At 38.1% G+C, this 14,227-nt stretch overlaps 1 pseudogene; it reads left to right on the top strand.

Annotated features, from left to right (window-relative positions):
* The first annotated feature begins 514 nt into the window (after nucleotides 1-514).
* On the top strand, nucleotides 515-899 carry LOC109456710 (large ribosomal subunit protein eL31 pseudogene; annotated as a pseudogene).
* The last annotated feature ends 13,328 nt before the right edge of the window (nucleotides 900-14,227 follow it).

Below are 14,227 nucleotides of genomic sequence, written 5' to 3'. Positions count from 1 at the left end.
ACTCTAGAAAGTACCTAAATCTTATAATTAAATAAACTGAGGTTAAGGGTTATTATATAAATAACCCACAGACAGGTAGTCAGTGGAAGAGTGGGAATTTGAGTGTCTTTCTGATTTCAGTGTGCGTTTTTTCCATACATCTCACTGGCAGGCTATGACTCATTACCAAATGTGAAAATAGTTCTACTAAAATAACTGAAAAGACAATGAGAAAATGTGGAAAACATTGATTTTAGTTAACCAACAACTTATCTCCATTTTCAAGTCATTCAGTTTGAATGTATTCAAATGTTTAACAAAAAGCTGAAATAAAACATTCAAGTGCTAAAGAGTTTATTTACTATAGCTAAAGTAATTCATTACGGAAAGATTTTTCTTTTGGAAAATGGTGCTGTAATAATTGCATAACAATATGAAAAAAAAAGAAAACTGAACGTCAGTCTTTTTTACACCAACATTAACTTGAAATATAGGGAGCTGCTTTCCCTGTCCCACAATACCTTGCGCTCTTCTGATGGCTCCCGCAGCAAAGGGTGGCGAGAAGCAGCAGGGCAGTGCCGCCATCAGCAAGGTAGTGACCAGAGTGTCCACTGTCAACGTTCACAAGCGTACCCATGGAGTGGGTTTCGAGAAGCATGCCCCTCGGGCACTCACAGACATGCGGGAATTTGCCGTGACGGAGATGGGAACCCCAGATGCACTCGTGGACGCCAGACTCCACAGAGCCGTCTGGGCCAGAGGAATAAGGAGTGTCCCACATCTCATCCGCGTGCGGCTGTGCAGAAAGAGTGATGGCAATGAAGACTCACCAGATAAGCTCTGTGCGTTGGTTACCTACGTACCCGCCGCCACTTTCTGCAAGCAAAAATCTGCAAGCAGTTAGTGTGGATGAGAACTAACTGCTGACTGTCGAAGAAGTTATAAAACTGCAAAATAAATAAATAAATTATATACATATATATATAGATATATGTATATATACATGGAGAGAGAGAGAGAGCGAGAGAGAGAGAGAGCGAGAGAGAGAGAGAGCGAGAGAGAGAAACCTGAATGTAAGAGAGAAAATAACAAAATATCTAGATGAAAACAAAGGACCTTGGGTTAGGCAAAAATTTCTTAGGACATAAAAAGCATAAACCAAACTGAAATTTGATAAAGTGAACTACATTAAAACTACAATCTTTTGGGTAAATTCTATTATATATAAATCATACCTCATTTTTTAAAAAATTACTCTAAATACACTATGTAAGTTTATAGGCAGTGAGTATGCAAAGAAAAAGACAATAAAATCCTTTCTCTCAAAGAATTCATATTTTACTGACGGCCATCTATAAACAATAGCTATACACGCTACTGTGTCCGGGTTTATAGTGAAGGAACGTCACTGGAGCCTGGAGAAACTCACTGTCTGCTTCACCTTAAGAGAGAGTGTAGAGTATGGTATCCCCACTTTATAGAGGTGAAAACTGAAGCACAGAAATCATAGGTACTTGCCCAGGTTTCATGTGAAAACATAAAAATACCAAAAATAAAAAAATGAGACAATATTATGCTTGAATGGAAAGCTCATTCTTAGCCATGACAAAAATCTCAGAGGCCATACAAATTATTGGTAACATTGAATATGAAAATAGAAAACATGTATCTGCATGACAAAATACTGTGTGGAAAGCTAAAAGACCATTGATAAATTGGGGAAATATTTTTACAAAAAATCATAAGCATAGAGAGAAGTACTTTTCTTAACCTATAAGAAATGCCTACATAGCAAAAAGGAAATATTAAATAAAAATGGATGGAGGATATTAACTTCATTCCTAGAAAAAGGAAATGTAAAACACCCTTAAATATACGTAAAGGCTAAACTATACTCACAATACAAAACTGGAAAATAGACAAGATACTGTTTTTTACTCATCAGATCTGCTAACTTAAAAAATATTAATACTGTATTGTGTGGTGCAGGGTCCCATGTACAATTCTACGTTGCAGGTGGAACGTGAAAGTGGTGAACCCATTGGACGACCAAGTGCAATATCTGTCGATATTTATAATGCACATACTCTGTGCAAGTAATAAAGCTTCTAAAATTTGCTTTGAATTTACATTCAGCTATGTATAGTAGTATGCATATACTCGTACAAAGTATTTATGATATGCTTCTTGTAATAATAAAACACTGTCATAAAAAATTCAGGCACAGGTCATCAAAAAGGCAAAATTAACAGCAGACAGTTTTTAAAAATATAGGTTTAAAACGTTTCTCTGAGCAGAAAATCACCTAGAAAGGAAAAATTAGGCTGGCTCCCACTGCTCTCCAGCCTCCTTCATGCCTAAAGAAAGAACAACAGTGTCCACCAGATCCTGACAAAAGGGTGCTTTTAATCTAAACGTTATACCTGGCTACAGTGTCATTCAGATGTAAAGGTTATAGACAGAAATTCTGATATATTAAAAAAACAAAACAAAAAAAACCTGCTGGACAACAAATTCAGTCCATTTGATCAATTCAACTGTGCCAGAACCAAAACAAAAACTCAGCATGGAAGACACCAAGGTAAATGGACCTGCAGTTAACATTGCAAAAGAAAGAAACAAAAAACAAAATGGAGTTCCAGTGAGAAGAGATGGGGAAAGGATGACAGGGCTAATTTTTTTAAATATTAGAGACGGAGATGACAGACACGTGACAAATAAGGAAAGAAAACAAAGTAACTTCAGGTTTTATAGTGGATTGCTAAATAAATATTCTACAATGTTGAGTATTGTCATGAGTCACTTATTTTCTATGACTTTTAAATTTCTAAAACTTTAGCTTTAAAAAGTTTAAGGTAGTTAAAATGTTGTGTCTTAATTGTAACTAACTTTCTTTTATTTAGGTCTAGTCCCAAAGTAGAGTCAAGGAGTATCATTTTGCAGGCACATATTAACAAATATAAATATCAATAATAAAACAATAATTAGAAAGAGGCCATGTTTTCCATAAACCTCAATAAATACTACATTTATGTATAATATTTAAGTTATATAAAAACTTAACTGAATATATATAAATTATAGTAATATAATTATAAAATCTATACATAAATATATAAACTTGCACACATGTATATCATTACACACACACAAAAAAGGATTTACTTGCCTACAAATAAAAATAAACCTGTGTGTATGGTATATGTTTGTATGTATGTATAGGTGCAAGTGTGTATATGTATGTGCGTATATACCTATGTACATGTACATGTATAGCTAGATGCTGGTTTAGGTAAAAAAATTAGTTAAATTTCTCTTTTTTCTCTACCAACACAACATACTTAATATAGTTTAATACATAATAGCTAAAAGCCCAGACTTTGAAATCAGAATGATAATGGCTCTCGTTCTGGTTTCTCTCAAACTTTCAGCATCTGTGACCTCAGTCAGGTAGTGTGGCTCTCTAACCTCAGTTACTGTACCTGTAACACTGGGTTGGTATCATCTATGTCACAGCGCTACCATTAGAATTGACATTGCATATAAAATGCTATATGTAGTGCCTGACAGGACAAATGTAAAACATATTTGTGAGTGTTAAGAGTGACAGATGCTAATACTGTAGAATACAGGTTCTCAAAGGAAGCAGAGAGGGAAGGAGACATGCCACCAAGGTTAATGGAAGACACATGTAGCTTGACAAAACTTCCAAATGGTCCTGATACCCTCTTTCTATCCTCTCACTTGAGAATTACTGGTATAAATAGTGTTTTTACCAATAGGTGGAATCAAGGCTATGATTTGGTAAGAAGGATTTTTCATTGTTGTTTATCCATCCATTATTCTTTGGTCTACATTATCTCAGCATAGAAATAAATAAAATATCAGTGACTGGAAATAATATTTCTTCACAAAAATTGCTTTTAGCTATTACATTGCATTTCAAAAACTTCTTTGTCCCTGAGTAACCTTTATTTCTGTTCATTCAATTCCAGTTCCTAAGAACTTTCTAATTAGCTACCTAGGAAAAAGCCACTCAAACCCATTTTTTGACCGCCTTATTAATCTTCTGAATTTGTCTCAATGAAATGTGTATTCACAGTGTTTTCTGGCCTATACTTGATATTTTAAGAGCTGGCGTTCCCCTCACTTGTTCCTGGACACTAATATTTAATCATAGGAATTGGAGATGGATGAGGCCTCATGGTTCTTCCTCCATCTGCCTGCCAAACCCGCTGCTGTTTTCCCAATCAGTTGGCACTGATTTTTACAAAACTGGTGATTTATCCACTAACATAGTTTTTAAATGCCATAGTTTTGTACATATATCAGGAATATCTGCTGCCTAAAGTTTTATGTTCAGTCCATGGCCATCTCTTTCAGATGACTTCACCTCTAATAGTAAGTGGTACTTGTGAGAAGATTTATACCCAGAATGCCCAAATCACCAGCCATTGTGGTCAGTTTAGTGCACCTGTTATTTCAATGAGCAGAATATAAATCAGACAAATGGCTGCGATGGAGATGAAGAGCCTATTCAGTCAAAATTTCAGATCCAGCCTCCAAGTATCACTATCATGATCACTCTATGATTTTTTAACAATAAAATATTTTCTCAGCATTTAAAAATGCGTGACAGATTTGTATGGTCTTCTTATGTTTTGCCATTTGAAAGCTTCTGTCAGATTCTGGAGAGACATGGTTCGGGTAGAAGGCTGATTACAGTTCAGTTGCACAGTAGTAAATGGGTGTAAAGCATCCAAACCGATAAACATTGCATCCTGCCTGAAACTCCCATTGCCTCTCCTCCAGCAGTCACTACACTTATTAGGCTTCCATTCACTAAGAAGTGCCACTGCAAGAATATTTGGCAAGTTACCTCAAAATATGGCTTTAGAAGATGATGCCAGACTGTGATTTCGATATGTCCCTTCATCACGTGTGCATGTGGACAGAGAACATTCTAAGTCAGGACACGTGCATGGACAGGCTGAAGCCCAGCTCACCCCAGAGCCGTCCTCTGCTCTGACCTTAGTCAGGGACTTCGGACAGTGGATTAAAATGCCCGCTTTTCTCCCACAGAAATCAGTAGTGTTCTGATTTGAAAGGCAGATGAGGACGAGTCCAGAATTGCTCACTGCTCAGCTCTTGGCTGTTCTTGTCACACACACACACACACACACTTGCTTTCCTGAAACTCACCGTGCCCTTCCTCATTATCCTGCACGGCCCGAGCACAGGTCTGTCTCCCCCACCGGACTGTCAGCTACTTTGAGGGCAGGTCCTCTAACATGTGCCTCACCATCCCGTGTTTTGCACACTGCATGTGCTGTCTAAACTCTAAACCCGGGGTGTCAGAACTGCGGCCCACGGGCCAACTGCAGTCCGCAATCCACTGTTAATTGGCCCGCAGCAAATTCCAAAAATATATTTAGTTTACTTAAATAAACCCGGTGAGGCAATACGTACTTCACCTGGAGTGAGTGGCCCAGCTGTTTGTGTATTTTACCGCATGTGGCCCTTGGTGAAAAACGTTGAAAATTGGACACCCCTGCTCTAAACCAAAGTACGTCAGACAAAATACAAGACCATCACTGGCACGTTATGGTTGTAAGAAATCATGGCAAGACTGCCTGTAGATCAGAGTTTATATCAGAGCACCCTCAGGGGAGTGAAATTACCTGTAATTACAAAGGATTAATCAGGGTTTGGGAAGTGGTGTGTCCCTATAAATTGGACAAGGTAACACTCCCGTCTATTACATAAAGGTGTTGACAGAGGTGACTGTGAAGTGACAAATGTCTCCCTAGTTTGGAAAGTTTGTAATCCCCTCCAACTCCCATCCAGCTCAGCCCTAGCACCCCTAAACACGATGTCTTCAAACTGACGGATCACGGACTGGTTCTTCCTCTGAGGAACCCTGTCACCATGCTATCAAAGTAACACACCCGACTTACATCGTAGAAACTTGACAAGCTTGCCCGAGCTGTAGAGTCAGAGCTTGGCTAACGTCTTCCTTCCAACTCTTGCCAACTAGAATTCCATAGGAGAGTCAGCTAACCTCTCTGTACTTCCTTTTTTCTCATCTACACAATAGGGGTAGCAATGCTTGGCTACGGTGACATGGCAGGGTTGCTATAAACATAAGTATGATGCTTTTATCACAGTGCCTGGTACATAGTCTCTGTACAATATTTGATAGCTGTGACTATTAATGTCAACACAAGAGATACTAAAGTTTAGAAAATATCATCACATTTTCTCCCTGATTATATCTTCTTAGTCTCCAAATAATTATTTTACTGGGGCATGACAGTGAAATTAAAACAAAACATTTATTTATTTACTTACATACTTACTCATTTTATAAAGCAAGAATAAAGGCATTGCTTACAGAAGAACATAATAATCCAATACTACCCCTTAAAAAATGGAGAACTAAGTAGTGAAGAGTTATTTCAAGAAGAAACAGGAAGAGAGGTCACCAAGCAGTATTTGTCATTTTGTTAATGGTTGTATCCCAGGAAGTGACATCAGCACCTTTCAACCACCTTTGGATACATTCTGGAGATGATGCAACAGATGGATTCTATCCTACTGAATAGTTAGTTTCACACAGTGAAGAGTTTTAGGATCCCTCTAAGAAACTTCAGTAAAAGCAGGGGTGCAGGGTGGATATGCTGTCCTTTTCTCAGTATTTGGCCGTAACCTTACCTGCTGGCCTTACACACTTACAGTCAAGGTAAATGCTAGGTACTCACTAGTTTTCCTAAGAAACTGAAGTATAGAATGTATGCGACACTTTTCCTGAAGTAATGATCTGGAATCTTGTGGAAGTTAAGAGATAGGTCTTTTTTTGAGAGTCAACAAAAATGCAAAGGTGTATACAAGTGTTTGTTCTGGACAGTCAAGAACTAATACAGAGAGAAACAGGAAACATTCCTGCAAAAGTATGTGTGTGGCTTGTTTTTTAGGTCAGCACAAGCCACATACAGGAGTGAGCAAGAAATGTGCGAAGCCTTATCTTGCAATCCTGTAAAATGCGTTAGTTACTTGAATTCTTTAATTATTTTAGAAATCTTATTCATTATTGCCCCCAATCTGCCCCCAAAGTTATAATGTCATCATCAATACATCCTGCATTTCTTCTGTAGAGACCAGTGATACATTTGATCTTAATTTGGTATTGGCCCTTTTGTGCCTAAAGCCTTTCAAGAAGTATAAATCGGATAGTAAATAGAACAAAATGATTTTGTTACCTTAATAGTTCTAGAATTTTTGTTTTATTAGGAACAAATAACCACCTGTTTGCTTTTTGATAATTCTAAATATTTGTCTCATTTTTGTGTTCTTTCCCAAAAAGCCATTTGGAGGAAAAAGAAGTACTCGTTAAGCATGGGATAGATAGATCTATTATTCTTTAATGCAAGTTCTAATGCCCAATAAACATATGGTATGTATTTATATATTCTGATCTATAAACATATGGTGAAGGGCATAGGTACTCGCTAATAGTTCTCGCAGTCATACTGAGCATAACCACAAACAGCTCATTATAATGTCACCGATCCTAATTACCCACCCTCCATGTAATCAGTTAGTCAGTACACATCATATAGCATTGCTGGTCTTTAGAAAAAAATACTTCCTGGGCCTACTATAAGCCAACCGCTATGCTAGGTACTGAGGGCATCCCAGTGATGGAATTGATTCATTCCTGCTCTCAGCTCATTAAACCATATTCTGGTCAAAAGAGACAGTCAGTGAATAAGTACCCAAATAAAAGATAAAATCTCAAAGAAAAATGTGGTGAAGAATATATTATACTTCAGGCTAAATTGATGGAGCGATAAAGCATAGGTGCTACTTTAGATGGTTACATATTTGCATATTTAGATAAATAATACATATGCATACATATATACATATAGTTTTATCAAAATAAAATATTCTCATATATAGTTGTACATACTTAAATTGTCATATGTCTTTCATAACTTTCAGTGTTTAAAAACTCTCCAGTATTTATTTTGTGTTCGACATCTCTTTCTTGCAGGCAATGTGGTCATGAACACATACATCCTTCCTTCGTGAAGGATGGAAAAAGGAATTGCTGGGTCAAGAGGATGCACACTTACCATTTTAATAGATGTTGCCAATGGAGGTCCCATAACAGGACTAGTTCCCTGTATCCTTGGCGAAATATGACAGTAAATTTTTAATTTTTGTCCATTGGTAGGTAAAACAATGGGCATGGCATCTCTTTGCTATTTTGATTTGCATTTTTTTTCTGATTGTTAGTGAAGTTAAGCATCTTTTTTGTTGTTTTAATTACCATTTTTATTTGCTCTTTTGTGACTCTTTGGGTTGTCTGGGTTTTTTGTCCATTACTCTTGGATTTTAATGTAATTTTTATTGACATGTTTGTACTTGTATGTATATACATATATAAATACACACTATTTACAAATCCTTGTATGATGATATAATATTAATATTGATATATAGGAATATAAAATCACACAAAGATACATGTAGAAAAATATGTGTATATATAGTACAAATATCCCCTCTAATGTTTCCTTTGAGATTTTTTAATGACTTTTACTCCAGAATGACTTAAATATCATATAGTTAAATTTACTAATTAATTATTTATGGCTTTTGTGTTGTATTGTTTGGTTGTGTGCATGTGTGTTTTTGTCTTATTCCTATTCTAATGATAAATAATAATGAGCTACATTGTATTCTAGTTTATTCATAATTTTGTGTTTTACATTTTGAAATCTGAATTCCTTTTCATGAATTATGGGAGGTAAGGGTCTAATTTCTTTTTCTTCCTTTTGATAGACAACGTATCTTGCACTGTTTATTGTCAGTGGATCTTTTTCCCAATTCAAATACCACCTTTCATGCACTCACTCCTCATGTGTCTGTATCTGGATTCTCATGTCTTTCTTCATTTCCATGCCAATGTTACATTTTCTTAATTATTCAATTTTTATAATAAGTTTTAAAATATGGTAGTAGTTCTATCTCTTCTTATCCTATTTATCGTTTTCAAATGTTCTCTTGGTTATTCGGTCACTTTTCCCCTTCTAAATGAAGTTTATGAAGATGATTTTGAGTTTCATGAATAGCACTAATAGGATTTTTTATGACATTGCAGTGTATTTACAGATTAATTTGGAGGCGCATTCTTATCTTTATAATATGGAGTCATCCCATTCGGAATATGGCTTAGCTCACCTTTTATTCAAATCTTCTTTTATGTCCTTCAGTAAAATTTTATAGTTTTCTTCATATAGATCTTATACTTACTTTTATTAGGGTTATCTTTATGCATTTTATAGTTTTGTGGCTATAGTGAAGCAGATCTTATCATCTGTTATACATTCTATCGTTGCTAGCATATAGTAACGCGATAGAAAATTGCATCTTTGCTATTTTCTGAATATAATGGAATTTTTCTTCCTCCTTTTGAATATTTATACAATTTATTTTTTTTACTTCCCAATGTTTAAACATTTTATTTTCTTCTTATTTATTGGCTTGGTGGATGGACTAGGGACCCTGGTACAATGCTGATTAACAAGCCAATAGTAAACTCTTTTCTTGTTACTGATTTTAAAGGAATGTCCCCAATACTTCACCACTAACTGTGTTGCTGGCTGTATAGTTTCCTGGTAGATAAAATTCATTAAATCCAGGAAGTTCCCTTTTATTTCTAGCTTGCTAGGAGTTTTACTTATTAATTTTTAAATCAGAATTTTGTGTAGCATTTTATCAAACAGCTTTTCAACATGATCTTGCATTTTATTGTCTGTAATCATTAAATGTAACCCATTAGTGTGGTGCCTTTTCTACTGCTGAGCAAGGCCTCTCATTTATTGGACAGTAGACACTCGGTGATGATATATTCTTATTTTCAGGCTCTGCTGGAATTTATTTGCTTACATCTTAATGAGGATATTTACATTTGTGTTCATTGGTGATATTAGCCTATACTTTAATTTGTTCTGCTGTCCTTTAATTTGTTCAGATGTCCCAGTTTTATCTACTGGTGGATTTTTCTTACTTGTTTCTATAAAATGAACTTAGGAGAATTACATCTTCATTTAAGATTTAACCTGTTTATATAGCATGGGGATTTACATCTGTTTTCTTTTAATATGTCAGATTATTTAGATATGACACTATTTTATGGGGTAGATGTTACTACATCCCTTGGCTTGTTTTATTCACTTTTGATCAATTATGGTATCTATATGTTTTGAGCCAGATTATCTAAGATAATCAAGCATTTCATCGAATTTTACAAATTTGTTATAAATGATAGATTATATTTCCTTTGTCATACATAGATCATATTGCCTCTGTCATAGATTTCTGGATTCCCACTTTTTCATTCCTTATAATTTTTTGCACCTTCTTTCTTTCTTCCTTGAAAAAGACTAGTCGACGTTTTGACTATCTTATAAGTCATATCACGGAACAGGCCCTTGGTTTGTTGATATTCCTTACTTAGTTTGATCATTTGCTCCCAATTACCCATCTCTGTCTGTACTGAAGTTACCTTGGAGTAGACAATTCAAATTCAGCTGTTTTTACTCTGTAGAACTCCAAATTGTTACATACTTAGATAATTTTTTGATGGGGGCAGAGGAAGAAAATATTAACTTCCGAAAGCTTTATGATTTTCCTTTTCTGCGTTCACAAGGTTTATCTTCAATCTAACCTCATCTCTTTCTTTTAGAGTCTTACTCAACACTCTGGGAAGGAACCAATGCACCCAAACAGTGTGATTTTTCCTACTATTTTTCCCTAATTCTACAGCCTCAGTTGCCATCCAATGTGCAAAACGTGACAATTTAACCAACTATTTCACAACCATCTGCAATGGTTCTTAAAGTGCCAGCTTTAAATAATGGGTCTTCACTTGCCTTGACTCAGATAATTTCAAATTTTAGATTTTTTTTTTTGTTGCTACACCTCCTTCCTTGTATCACATTTATGTACCTAAAACATGTATTTTCTTACATGAGAAAAACCCTACCTGTGTGTGTGTGTGGAGGGGGGCAGCTCCGGGGCCATGGTTAAGCCAGGCTCACATTCTTATGGTCCCTTGCTCTACAGCCCTCTATCTGTCACCTTTACCTTTAGCCTGGAGGCAATATGGCTGCGTCTGTTCCAAGTATCACGTACGGATGGTCCTCAAACAATCTTAATTCTGTTGTTGCAGAGATGGGTCAAGTTCTGAGACAGAAGTGGTGGGGATGGGATATGGGGGTGGTATTGTGGGGAAAGGAGTGAGGACACTAGAGTCTCCTCTTGTCATCTATTGTAATAATGTGCTAGAATTCAATGAAAACCCACAGGATATGAACGGGGACTTTATTTTTGTCTCTCAGTAGAGCGGTAGCATTATTTATTTGTATTTTTTATGAATGATTCAGTCACTCTTCTGTTATCTCCCTTTAATAAGGCTGATCTTAGAGTTGTCAAACATGAATTGTTCCACTTACAATGTTTTTGGTTTCTTTACAGTGTCACTCCTGTCTGAGGCTGTACATAGTTTTAATGTTTTAGCCATTGTTGATTTTCTATAGTTAAAAGCAGCCATTCATTTACAGATAGGCCCAAACTATAGTTTAAGTTCTTTATCTCCTGCTGGTTGTTGACAACATCAAGGAACAGATATCCTAGTTTTCTTCAGCAATTCTTAAATATCACTGTTCATTCTTCAAGAAGCTGCCCTGACATCACTGGAGAACAGTTGCCAATCAGTCTCGTAAGTCAATCAATCGAGAATTAATTTAGTGCACCAAGGGCTTATTGTTTACTGCACGCCAAACATCGTGTCAGCTAGTGTACTTAGGCCAATATATACTCAGCTGTGTGGACATTTTGGCTGTGAATCAATTTAAGAAATCTGATTTAGGAACCCGTTTATAGCCTTCTTCCACCTACAAATTCTGCATGGCTCCAATCCTGAGAATAAGTGATTCAGCCACACCATTTCTGCTCCGAAAGGTCTTTGCCTGGCTCTGAAAGCCTTCTGCCTAGATTGGCTAAGCTGTTGTCCTGTTTAATTTCTCAGTTCCATTGAATTTCGAGGTTTCTGTCTGTGATCCCAGTTTTGGGCTTATTATTGGATCTTCATTTTCATTTCTATGCTTCTGCCTGTCCGACTCCTGTGACTTGAGTAACTTGTTCGAGTGAGATGCTGGTGTGCACGCTCCAGACCATCTGCTCGGTTTCCATCCCTGCAGCCCAGGCCCCACCGCTCATCCTGTGCTGTGGCTTCAGGGCGCGGCGGTCAGTTCAGGCTCGCTCCGTGCTGGTCCCCAGGTGTGCACGTGTCAGCTGTACACACCCTCTGCGTCTCTACAACTGACCACGCCCTGTCCGCCTGTGGGACTGAACAGATTGAGTTCACGGAATGAAACTCATGATTAGAGCTGTGATTCTCAACCCTGGCTTCCTGGCTTTTAGTTAGAATTTGAGGCACGGGGGACTTTAAATATATTTTTTAAATAAATCAGTATTTCAGCAGCTGGGTCATGGGCACTTCCAAGTCTCTGGATGAGTATAATGTGCGACCTCTGTTGAGGACCGTTGCATCCGAGTTAACTGTGACACAGGCGGAGTCTGGAGCACCTGAGCGCCCCCTCTGGGTAAGGGGCTGGAACACGGTCCTAGGAAATCCTCGTCTCTCTCACACTGTTGATACCCCGCCTTTATTTCCCTGGGGTCCACTCACTGACAGTGTTTATAGAAGTCACGTCAAACAGAGGTAATGGGTGACGGTGAGTTAGTGGGGAAGGGAAGACGGGTGGGGGCTATTCTGTCCCTCTGCCTCACCTAAGCCAGGGCTGGAAAAGGCAGGCTTCTTCATTACTTTGTCCTGGATGAACCATGTCCGGGAAGGAGAATTGAAACCCACCCTGAATACGAAAAAGCATCACTAGAGAGAAATAACTGATGAGTGAGACGCTAAGGGATGCACACGGTAATTTATTTTTACACGGTGATCTCTGTTCAGACCACTGCAAAGTCCTCTTCAGAGAGTATCCATTATGAGCAGGAAAGAAAAGAGACTTCAACACCGGGCGTATATCTTTCATATTCACTATGTGCTTATGCAAACACACTGATAACAGATACTTTGTTGGTTCAAATCCTTACAAGCTGTGAACCAGAAAGAGAAGCGGGCAATAAATTAAGGCCCCGGGTTCTCTAATAAAATGCCTCCATGTCACAGGCCAGGGAATGCCTTGTAGTCACAATGGGCTCAAATACGCTCTTCCCAGTTCTTGAAGTGTAACTACTGCGTGACTTCTTCAAATTAACTTTTAAAATGCCTTTCAAGTCCCCTGCGTATCCAGGGTCAGAAAATTGGGATGGTGACTATACAGGTAAAGTGAAATGATTTGGTTGTTCGTGTACAATTAAACCGCCAGACATTTAAGGAAAACTCTTGTGTATATTAATAATAACAGTGAACATTTATTGGGTACTTTCTATTGTGAGTCTGAGTATTTTAGACATATTAATTGTCCAAAACGAACAATAATCCAATACCGACCTTAGAAATGAGGAAACTGAGCAGAGAGAGGTTAAGTGACGTGGACAAAGTCACACAGACGCGAAGCGCTGGAACTGGGCCTCTGACCTTGGCCGGCCCCACCGCCCTTGCTCCTCGCAGCGGCGGTTTCCGGCCTGAGGTTCAGTGCTGCCCGAGGAGCAACCCTGCAGCAGGCCAGGTGGGCAGCATTATTACGTAACGGTATCCAGCTCTGGGCGTTGACAGGACACAGAGCTACCAGAATTCCTTCCGTGTGATTTCCTTGAACTGAGGGAGCTCTGATGGTCCTCCGCTGGCCGAACAGAGCACGTTTGCATTTCAGCAGTTCCAAGTCTGACCAGCAGTCGCCGCAGTCAGTCTTCTCTGGGGCCCAGACTCCCGCCTGCTTCGCTGCGCTGCGCTCCGCCCCTCTCCTGTCACTCAAACCCAGCCTAGTGCCAAGCTGGCACATTCACCACGGTTGACTGGTTGGTTAGGTTAGTTGTTCCTGTACTTACTCTTTCCTGGATTCTCTGCTCACTCCCGTACATTTAACACGTGGTGCTCCCTTTTTCCTACCCTACCTGTTGTACAGCTCTGGTGATATCCGGGCACTTGTAAAGTCTGCAGTCTGGTAAGGGACAAACATTACGCCAAATTCGTCAAAAAGTCATTAATAGC

This window comes from Rhinolophus sinicus, chromosome 5 (genome assembly GCF_057876585.1).
Source record: "Rhinolophus sinicus isolate RSI-liver-muscle chromosome 5, RSI-T2T, whole genome shotgun sequence".
Taxonomy (NCBI): domain Eukaryota; kingdom Metazoa; phylum Chordata; class Mammalia; order Chiroptera; family Rhinolophidae; genus Rhinolophus; species Rhinolophus sinicus.
The sequence above is the reverse complement of the archived record's forward strand: the minus strand, read 5'-3'. Positions and strand labels throughout refer to the sequence as shown.